The sequence below is a fragment of the Zonotrichia albicollis genome, chromosome 5, assembly GCF_047830755.1.
Source record: "Zonotrichia albicollis isolate bZonAlb1 chromosome 5, bZonAlb1.hap1, whole genome shotgun sequence".
NCBI classification, from domain to species: domain Eukaryota; kingdom Metazoa; phylum Chordata; class Aves; order Passeriformes; family Passerellidae; genus Zonotrichia; species Zonotrichia albicollis.
Window position 1 is genome coordinate 27669957 of NC_133823.1, and position 11976 is coordinate 27681932.

Here is an 11976-nt window from a genome sequence, read left to right on the forward strand (position 1 = left end):
AGGCATTGGACTACCCAGATCTGGTTAAGCACAGTCTGTGATGCACCACGGAGTTCAGAGAGAGGTTTCAAGTATCTGACTGCAGGAAAAACAGGGTGTCAAGGAGTTGGGATAATTCCAGATCCCCTGCTGAAAGAGATAACAGAGGGCCAGCAAAGCCCTCGCCAGCCCTCAAAGTAGATCAGCCTCTGTAATTGTTCTGCTAGGCAGTGGAGAACCAAAAGGGCTGCAAACAAGCAAGATTTAAAGCAAGCACCAACCCAAAGCAGAAGTAAATATTTGGTACATTTATTTATTTGTAACACACATCTAAAATCCTGTCCTAAATGATAAAATAAAGGCATTATTAGGGCTACAAAATGTCCTCAACCTGGAAATGTTTCAGTCATCAATGAGAAAAATTTAAGGTTGCAGGACAGACAGTAACATGATGCCTTGGCCTGAAAATATGAAAATGTTACCTCTGAGGAAAAATAATCCAAAAAAAAGACATTTATATATAGCTTGGAGAAAAGTGTAAAAGGAGTGGTAGTTCTAGAGCGACTAGAGAAAAGATTTTGAAAGCTAAGCATGAATGTTTGCCTAAACATTAATTTAGTAAGAGATAAAGTGATAATTCTACAACTGTCTTTTCCAGTAGATACACATCAAAATTTTGGAGCACAAAATGAAGATTTTGATTTCTTACATATCCCATCCAAACATGAAAGCCAGTTCTAAAGTCCCATCTGAATCATGTCCTAAATTCTTGAGCAATTATCCTATAACATAGAGGAAAAAAACCCTAGAAAACAGGCTTGCTTGTGACTTCTGTGTTAGGTTCTTCCAGAAATTTCTACTGGATTTTTTTTTTTTTTGGAACTAGAAGTTTCACACCACGTGCTGAAAAAGCATGTCAGACCTCAGCTGAGAAGAATGTGTGTGCAAGTCTGAGAGGGGAGAAGCCCATCTTTTAGTTTTTTCCATCAGCATAGCTTTCAAAACCTTGTTACCATTAAACTGAATTTCTGATATGACCACACTATTCCTATTTTTAAAAATCCTGATGGAAATCATGGCAAAAAGTCAGTAGCTCAAGGCAGGCTTTGAAGGTAGCTAAGCTCAGTGGCAGGACTAAAAGCAGCAGTTATGTGAGGTGTGAAACATGGAACCATAATGAATCCTTGTACCGGCAAGGTAGCAGGCAGAGCAATATGTAACAGCCATTGTTCATATCAGCCAATGCTGACAGGATGACAAATGGTAATTTCAATTAGGGAGACGTGAAAGCTCTGATTTTTCAATTAACATACAGCTTTATGAAATGAAAGATGTCTATTTTTTAATGCTGGCTACTTTTCTCTCCAACTTTGCAATACCTGATACTAAAGGAAGAATTTTAGAGGCTTTCAAGAAACAGACTCATGTGAATATAAGCTCATGTTTCATTTTTTTGTTTTTTTACAAAGCAATCAAAGACACTTTGATTACTTTGACAATAATCAAAGACACGGATAACATTTCAGAATATGTTTTCACTGGACAAAGACTCTGTTCTACAACTAATTCATCAGTTTTAGCAGGTTTTGAATCAGGTATCAATGCCTATCATTCACTAACCCTAAAGGATGACAGAATCAGTCTCAAGTGTGCCATGGCTTTGTTCATCTGTGATGGACCAGAGCCTGCATGCAGTAGAACACCTCCCAAGCCAAAACTCAATGTCAAATGTTTAAAATAACCTCTGGTTTTAAAAAATGCGCACACCTAATAAACCTCACATATTTCCATACCCTGAAATATCCAGGCAAAGGGCAAAGAAACAAGGCTTTGCTTGAAGAATTTTTATAATTTTAATTTTTTTTTTTGTTGAAGATGAGTTTACTAGAAAAGGCTAAGGGAAAGCACAGTGCCAGCAATGTCCTTCCACAGGTGAAACCCAGGGCACAGAGAAGGGTGCTGCCCTCCCAAGCAGGGCCTGGGGATGCTGCCATTGCCAGGTCTCCAAGGCAGCCAAAGGCAGCTCCATGGAAATTCCTGCCTTAGTGAGAGTCCCAGGGACAATAAATATGGAAAACCTCGCAACTGCAAAATGAATGCTCAAAAGGTAGGGATTTGGTTAGCTTCCAATTTTAAAAGAAATTAAGACTGCCTTTCAAGGCACTAAGGCAGCCAGATTCTATCAGTTCTCACTACATTTTGAATAACTGCCCTGGCTTCTCTCCAGCAGGAACAACTTATTACACTGCTATTTCTTTGAACTGAAGTCTCAACACACAAGCACAGAAAATGAACTTTTAAAAGATTAATGTGAAAAGTAGTAATTCTAACTCTTTGGCTAAAAGATTCATCTGACCAAGAAAACAAAACAAAACAAAACAAAAACCTATCAGCCTTTTAAATATCAGACTTAATTGACCCAGACAGATGAACTGTGATTTTGCAGTAGCCTGGGATGTAAAAAATGAGGCACACCCTGGGTGCTGGGCAGGACACCATTGTGCTCAAAGTGCCAGCTTATTCTGGTCAGGGGCAGGAAGCAGCTCCCAAGGGATAGCTCTGCAGCATGAGCACCATCTCCTGTGCCTCTTGCCCCTCAGATTTCATCAGGAGTATTCACCCAAGCCAAAAGGATTTGATTGATAAGTTTTAGCACAGATGCTGCAAATTCAGCCTTTAGATGTAAGTAGTATTGGCGAGTCATAGCTCTGTGCCCTTAATAATTTACCTCCCCTTCTACAAGTGTAGTCTGCTGTAAATAGGTCACCAAAGACTTATCCAAGCTGTTATACTCTGAGGGACAAAGCCTACCCCTGCCTCTTTTCCTTTCCCCAGTCCACAGCCTGCTCTCCTCAGGCTTGAAGTCCATCCAGTAGTGGCAGAAGACAGCCACTGCTACAGCATGCAGGAGTTTACTCATGGGATGCAAGCAACAAGGAAAGAGAGGAAGATTGCTTCCTGTGGCAGGATCCATCCTGCACTATTTCTCTACCTCCAGGCAATCCCCTCTGATTCATTAAAGGAATTGGAAAAGATACTTCCAGCCTGATAGAACCACTCCAGTGGTGACAGCCAAGTTTATTAATGGAAGCACCCTGTAGTCAAAGTGTTGCCACTGTGGAGGTGTTTCTCTGATACCACACTTGCATAATCTCAGATCATATATGCAATTGAAATAGGCTAAAAAATGGGTTCAAAAGAGGAGGGAAGACATTATTCTGTCACAGGGAAGGATTTCACTGAATTAAACTAAATTCCCCACAGGCAACATACTCACATTTCTGTCTTATTCAGCCCCATCCCTTTAGTGGAAAAGGAGTGTAAAAAAGTTCAGCAAGAAAATTGCTGCCATTGACTTCAGTGAGTTGGTATTTCAATGTTGAAATTTTATTTTTAATATTTTTGAAGAGGTATTGGGTTAGAAATAAGCTCTTTGGTGGTTTTTTTTTGCCCCCACCAAAAAGGAAACAAGCAACTGTTTTAAACTTCCTATGGAGAAAAACAAAACAAAACAAAACAAAAAACAAAAAACAAACAAAAAAAAAAAACCAAAAACAAAAAAAAAAAAAAAAAAAAAAACCACAAAAAAAAAAAAAACAAAAATAAAAATAAAAAAAAACCAACAAAACAAAAAAAAAAAAAAAAAAAAAAAAAACCAACAAAAAACCAAAAAAAAACACCACAAAAAAAACCCAAAAAAAAAAAAACCCAGGAGAAGCCTACTGGAGAGTTTTTAAGAGTAGTGCTATTTTTGTTATATAGAGTATGCATCTTCAGACAGTTAAGGATGCAAAAGGATGCCTGGGGAACATGTCAAATCTATCCTTGCAGGTACTCAAAACTCCCCTGGACAAGATCCTAAGTGCCTGATTTGACTTAAATGTTGGTCCTGTTAGAGCAAAGGTTGAATTACAGATCTCCAGAGCTCCCATCTAACTTGAATGAGGACACACAGAAGAAAAACCAAGCACAGAAGAAAAGCCAATCAAAATCCATTGGTTATCCAGATGGAGGATGGCAGTGGCTGGTCATGACCAGCATCACCAGCATTTCCAGAGGGTAACAAAGTTTGGAAATAAAAAACATTTGTGAAATGTGTGAGACTGAGGGATATCCTTGCATCCTGCCCTTCAGTTCAAGCCACAGGAAGGAAAACCATCAGGCACCTCTTTGCCCCCCATTGGAGATTCCTCCCAAGGACAAAGGATGCTCAGTACAGCAGGAGTCCTGGCAATGCATGTGGAGTAAGTCTGCTTTTCACTGGGCTGTGGGAAGAGAAACCTTTAAAGTTTTTCTCATGTGACGTCTTGACTGCATGCAGTTTCCTTTCTGTCCTGCATCTTCCAAAACCTCTGTAAACTCTGAGCTTCATAAGTAAAATATTTGTTTGCTTTAACCTTAATCTGGCTTGAATGAAAATGAGTCTCACAATGTTTAAAATCAAGACACCATGTAACACAGCATTTGTGTACTCCTCCAAATGTATCTGAAAGGTATAAATTGCATTCCTGACTAAGTGCTCCAGGGCTGCAGAGTTGGCAGCATGGAAGTGCTGCCATTTGTGTGGAATCTTCCGGTGGAGGACACAATCTAAAGAGCTGCAAGAGTGTCCCTGCAGCAGGCTGGCACACCAGCAAGCTGCACACCTCAACCCTGAAGGCTCAAAGGCCTGCACCACTTTTTGTAATAACTTGTTATAGCTTGGTGACAGCTTGGGGTGAGGAGAAATAAGCTTATATTTTTCATTTTAGTGTGTCCAGCACACACATTAGCTTTTCAGAGCAGTACATTTGTGAGAGCAAGCCTGTGTGCTGGGCTGGGAAAGGTCACTTCTGAGCCAGATCACAATATTAATTGCATTTACTACACTCAAATTTGTAGCAAGTGATTGGACAAGTCTTCATTTAGAGAGCATAGCTGAAATCCATTTTCTCCTTTCACAGGCTATACCAAAGAATATTTGTTTGATATGACCAGAAAAAAAGAAATCTTTGAAGTATTTAATGCTTTAAACACAGAACAACAACAGAGATACAATTAAAGCTACAATTAAACAGGTTAAAAATATTTTTCTTCTGTTTTTTTTCACATCTCCTGATCACATCCCATCATGATGTGGGACATGCTAACAAAAGGCTCAATCTAAAAAACTAATTAATTCTTTTATTAGATACCTAGTTAAGTACTGTATAGATCATTATTGGTTTGTATCTCAAGGAAACTTTCAATCTCTTACTATGGAGATAAAATGCGACAATTAAAATATTTTTGACTTGATTTAACAGCTCTTTGCTTTTTTCAAGGAAGACCACAAAGCTCTAAGGATGCTAGTGAAGGGAGTGAACCCAAATCTGTTCCCTCCATGAGCCAAGTCCCCTTCCTCTTGCTGGCCACTGCTCAGTTACCATGACAAGGGTTTGTCCCAGAGCTGAGTGCTTCTGAGTTAGGACTTTGTCACACTTTCCAACCAAGGTTTAATTATGGCCAGTTTTACTCCTCTGTGCTCTTCCTGAGGCAGTTTACATAGCTGTCTATTCACTGAAGTTTCACAGGCATTAATCTTGCCCCCATCCCCCTTTACTAAAAAAAAAGTGCTAATTTTTTTTTCCTAATACATACATAATTGATGCAAACCCCAACACCACTAGCTTTTATCAATATGTTGAAACTTTTTTCATGGGGTTTGCTTTGAGTTTTTGCAACTGAAGCTAAAAAAACCTCTCTTACCAATTAAGGAATGTTTTCCTACCGAACTAGTTACAAAGGAAACTTGTAAATATGCCTCAGGGGAACTCTGGCATCTCAAAAACCAGAAGAGAAATAAAATTTCATCAAGCATGCTGTATATTATCTTAATGCAATTTGAGGTGTTTCAGAAGTTTGTAATATTGCAGTAGGTGCATGGTTTGATGAACACAGGACTCTCTGGGCATTTTTCATCCATTTAGTTTTCCTCCCACCTTTCCAAGACTGTTTCTATTTGTCTTTACAAGTTGTCTGAGCAGAGCCATCTGTCAAACATAGCAGCAGAGACACACAAACACAGAGGAAGTTCCCAGGCTCAACCTGCCCCAGTCAGCGAGGGCACTGCTTCTGACTTTCCAAACCTATGACTCCCTTCAGCCTGTCCCTGACTCCATGTTCTCAGAAGGCTAATTTATTATTTTATGACACTATATTATATTAAAGAATACTAAGCTATACTAAAGAATACAGAAAGGATACTTACAGAAGGCTAAAAAGATGATAATGGAAACTCGTGACTCTCTCCAGAGTCCTGACCCAGCTTGGCACTGATTGGCCAATGAGTGAAAACAACTCACACCAGAACCAATGAAACAACCACCTCTTGGTAAACAATCTCCAAACACATTCCAAAGGAGCAAAACACAGAAGAATCAAATGAGATAAAATTGTTTTCCATTTTCTCTGAGGCTTCTCAGCTTCCCAGGAGAAAAACCCTAGGTGAAAGGATTTTTCAGAAAACATGAATGTGATGCGCCAGACTTTCTCCAGCAATACTGCCCATCTCATCTCAAGCGATGGCTCCCACTTTCTTAAGGAAAATCTTGAGGGGAGACTGGTGGTAATGGTATATCAGGTGAGCTCTTCTTCAGTGCAAACAACTTCCAGCTGTTTTCTTCCTTCATGACATTCTCAGTTTCCCCACTCCATGACTGGATGTGCCCCTGTGTTTGTACAGTCAGATGCCTCCAGGGTGTCCTGCTGCTCCAAAGGTGCCACATGTGGCTCAGAGCCTATTTCTGGCAGACCCAGGAAAACTGGCAAGCTATTCTGGATAATTGCTGAGGCACTGTGTTCCAGGAGACCAGCTATCAATCTCATTTATTGGCACAGTGCTGCACTGTAATGATGTAAAAACCACTAAAGGGAAAACTGCTTGGATGGAGCTACCTAAAATATGCTTTTCAGCTTGTTTCTGTACTCCTGATCACTGGATGAAAGTGCACTTCACTGAATTCACTGCAGAGGCAGCAGCAGCAATTTCATGCCATCACTGTCCCATTTGCACTGGGTGCCCCAATACATTGTCCTCTTCCTCTGTTTCCCCACCCACACCCATTTCAAGTTTCACCTCACAGTATCATTTTTAGTCATAATTTGCAAACCCCTGACTATGACACATGCCAAAGCAGAGTTCTCACCCTTTCCACCAACATTCTATATTATCAAATGGTGGGGGCTGGTGACACCTCGAGTGGCCAAATTTTTGCTGTAGTTACATTGCATGACTCACTCAGTACTGGTGTTGAAATCCCAGATTTTTCTGTGTATGTGATTGTTCTCCCCACCCATGACTGCCAGCAGGACACAAACACCTGCAGTTTTTATCTCACTTCATGTTATACAATGCCTCCTGAAACACAGAATTATAAGGCCAAAGTGAATACACAACGTAGAAACCCAAGTACAGACATGCCCACACAGCCTTGATGCCCCGTGAAATCTGCTGCAGCATCCTTTTCCAGCACAAACATCAAAAGAACTGCAGTGTGCTGGAGGCCAGCTTGGAAGAAACACTGACTGCATATAACCAAAGCCAGGACTAGAGAGAGCAGAAGAGCTCTGGCCAAAGCAGGCAGCTCAGAAAGCAGGAATGATGCTGGAGCAGGACATCTGTGGTGGTCCACATGGGCCCAGACACTCAGCATCCCTTGGGATGAGGTGCACAGTGAGCCTGACATAATTCAAATGAGTATTTATACTTTATTAGTAAAGCAGATTAAATGGAATGAGAAGATCCCATCTAATCCTCTTAGCAAATGAGGTTTTTTAAGATGTAAGGCTTGTATATGATTTCTAGTATTCAGAATTAAGGACAGTTATTTCTGATTAAGTTTTATTACTACATTCAAAATGAAATTATTCATGATGATTTTTTTGGTACTAAAAAAAGACAAAAATGCAAATCCTGGGATCTTCTTCAGCTGCTTAATATTACTGTCCAACTATGAATTGAACTGAGCTAAAATTGAGTTAAGGGTCACTCTTTTAGGAAAAAGAACCCACAGTTTCGGGAAGATGTGTCTATTTTTCTGTAGCACAAAAATCTCTTGGCTGGTACAGTGTTTATTTCAGATGAAAATACTGTTATCTCAATAATAATCTTCAAAGAGAGAAAGGCTTTACAGAAAAACAACTGAAAGAAAGGCCTAAACTTTAAAAATATATATTTGTTGAAGTTTGTTTAGTTTAGTTAAACTAATAATGATTATGTCTGTCACTATGAGTTCAAACAGCAAGGTTAATGTTAACTTTTACATTTTTACTCTGGCTATAGAATAAAGGTACTGTCTACTGGGATTTAAACCTGCAGCAAAATTTCCTGTTTAGGGTTTCTATCTTCTCACACATGACCCAGCAGCAGTGAGTCTGAGGTGACACCAGGGAGAGACACAAAATACTGCAGCTTGCTCATTCACAGTCCATCTTTTTGCATTATCAGAGACACCAGTAAATGGCATTAATTTTCAAGTTTGCTTTCAAGAAAAAAAAAGTCTTTGATGTTCATTGGTCTTCTAGGGTTTTTAATTGTGTTTACAAGAGAAAGTTACAAATGAAGATTAACTAATTTTAGCAGAGGTGAGTCATAGAGATCTGCAGGAACCAGCCAAATTCAGCATTTGACTGTATTCTTTTCTTATTGAAGACTCTAGATAAGTGATGGCCATTCATATGGCTATAAAAAATAGTTTCTATTTCTGTTCCTGTTGTGGGGCTGAGCTGAGGACCCCATATTTGCTCCTGTTCCCTGCCATCAGTTCGAACAGCTGCCTAAATAAATGCTTCACACACAAATTCGCAGAAGCTCATTTATTGCAGAAAAGTCTTAAATGTAAACTTAAAACTCTTAGATTCAAGGGAGGGGATGTGGTGTTGCTGCAAACTTCCACCATCAGACTAGTTTTGTGTCACAGCCATCGAAGGTCTTAAGTATTAAAAGTTTTGTATAAAACCTGAATGCAAAGCATTCACCCCCACCTCTTTGAAAAGCTTCACAAAACTGTTCAAAACCACTGACTTCCTTCCTTGCTTGGGAAGAAGCTTCACATTCAACAACTTAATTATCTGGCTATTACTAAACACATGTCTTTCCCTTTTGGATGACTTGTGTTTAGTAATGGCCAGATAAATTTTCACTTATAAAACAAATACCCAAACAGTGCCACTTTTAATCACAAAAACTGCCATGCAGCAGCTAATGAAGAAAGCCAGACACTGGCTTACCATAAATGAGTCCCCTGGCCCAAGACACAGTTCCAAACATAACCAAGTTCAGTCTCACTTTTGACAGACCATTTCCAAATACAGCAGAAGAGACATGCAAACATATCTTGCTATAAATCTTTCTCTCTCCAGCAGTTTCCAGAAACTCTAATTCCAACAGGGACCAAATCTAGCAGACGAGATTCAGGCAAAATACAATTTTCATTTAAATCAGCAAGAGCTACTGGTGACTAGCATGCAGCATTAAACCACGTGTACTTATTAGCGTCCTAAGAGAAACATGAATTTTAAAACAGATGGTAGAATTTGAAAGAAATTGAATCACAAAATATGATCATTAACATAAATGCTTCCTCTTCTAATCAGCTACCACTGTGGTACTATCAACTGGAGTGTTGGGGAATATCATTCATTTCCTCATCCCAGAATGTAAATATATGAATTGTTTCACTCTCCACTTTTCTCCCATGCCCCCACACCCTTTGCACAGGCACTTTTTTTTTCCCCCTCAATGTTTCCCTCAGTTAGAAAAAAAATTAGGATGGACCATTTGCTCTCCTTCCCAACAGGGAAGTTTTCTGCGTCTACTGAAAAAATGCTAAATGTTGACAGAGAGGGATATTTTGGGACGGCATTTCCGACTTATTCCTCCCACACTAGAGTACACCCTGTCAGGTGCAGGCAAAAGAGCTTGGCAAAACAGCTAAAAAAGTACAACCATGGAAGAAAAAAAGCAGAGCTCAGGCATTCATATTTCTCAGTTTACATAGCAAGTAAACAACCAGTACAACAACTTTGTGCTCAAACCATTCAGCTACAAATAAGTTGTTTTCTTCACCTTCTCCAACAGGATTTCTGCAGCCAGAATTTAACCCTCAGTTTAAGTGCATCATGGACCAGAGCATTGGTTAAAATGCTCCTCACTGGCAATGGCTTTGAGACCTGACTTGCTGAGACACAATATAGGTAGGAACTAGAGCACCAGTAAAACCCAGTCATCACAAGAAACAAGGATGCTTAAAGTATACTGGCATTTTACAAGGAATGTCAAAGATATCTCAGAAAAAAAATCACATAAAAATGGTATTCCCTTACCTGACTGAGCTTTCAAAAGTGCACATCCATCACAACTCCCCAAGAGCAATATGAAAATGAGCTGTTGTGGCTTCTTTTCCTTGAGGAACACAACAATGCAGGGTCCTGCCTACCCTCTCACTCAGCTGTTAGCTGCTGGTCCTGGCAGATCCTGTCTGGGTCCTGACCTGCCCAAGCCCCAGCTGACAGCAATGGACAGCTGGTCCTGTAGGACCCCCAGGGAACTTTTGTTTTTGGGCGCTGAGGACCTGGCATAGTGCTCTTTTTCTCTGGAATAAGAAGGACCACACTCCTGAGATTATCAAAAGTTCCCAAAAGGGCTCTGTGCAAGGGGGCTGCTGGGCCTGACCTGTAGGAGCACCAGGTGCATAATTTTGCTTTAAACATGCTTAGCATGAGCAAAAACTCTGTGAAACTGTTACAGGTATCAGCTTAAATTTTTGGGCAAGGCAATCACAGGTTTTGCTTATTTCCAGTGTAATTCACAGTGGCTACATAGGGTTTTAAGCTGCAGTAATTTAAATAGATTGTAACAGGACATGGAATTTAAATCCAATGCTTTTGTTTCTCTTTCTATCTAACTTTAGGTGCTGCAAATGCTGCAGCAACCTAGAAATAAATTTCCAGATTAAAAATGCTCACTGCAGTAATTTCTTTGCATCTCTGGGTTGAAGGAGTAAGGCTATATGTAGGTATGAGACCAAGATTTAAGCATACTATGATGCAGGTACAGGGCTGAATTTCAAAATCACTGCCACCTTCCCCACCATCAACTTATTGTCAATTATTTATACACAGAAAAGAAATCATGTACAGATATCCATGTGTTTGTTCTCCCATGAATAAAGGCACAAAACTTCTAACTATTATTTTCCCAGCTGGAAGCTAATCCGTGCTACATTTTTCTGCAGTGCTGAAGATTTCTGAAAAGCTTCACAGATGATTGAGCTGAAGCTTCAATACACAGGATCTCTCAGTAGGCAAAAGAGTATCATCCTCTGTTTGCCTCCATCAGCCTTTTTAAAGCAGGAAGAAGATGAAGAAAAGAACAGACAAACCTGTTGAGAGGTTCTTACATCATTACTTTCCCCAGCAGTGTTAATAACAACCCTACAATTTTGCACAGTTATTTCAAGGCCTTAAGAACTGGGGACTGACTTAAATTCTGCAGTGCTGTGCTGCAAATGCAAGTGAAATTGAGTATTTCCTTTCACCCTGCAAGTCTGTGGAGCTGTTGGCCTCTCCATGCAGCTGTTTCTGCTGACACCTGATGTTCAACGTGGGCTAACAGGCTTTCACTCTTGCAGGACCTGCAGGGCAGCTCCCTGCTTGGTAAGGACCTGCACTAATTGATCAGGCAAGCTCTTGTCAGTATTAATATGGGTACAAACTGAGTCTGGAAAAGATTTGGGTTTTTTTGCTGGGGCATTCTAGGACGGTTTTGAGCCATTTGTCGCACTGGAGTACTGATTCAACAGAACAGAATGAGATGTTTGATCTCATGATGTATGATCTGCTTTTCTCTTTTGTTTTCAAGTTCACCTGAACTTCTGAACTGGTATCTTTTTCCTCTAGTTAGCTTAAATGACTGTTTCATGGCACAGTGATTTGGAAAATGCTCATTTTATAAAAGCTTGTATTTCAGTCATCTTT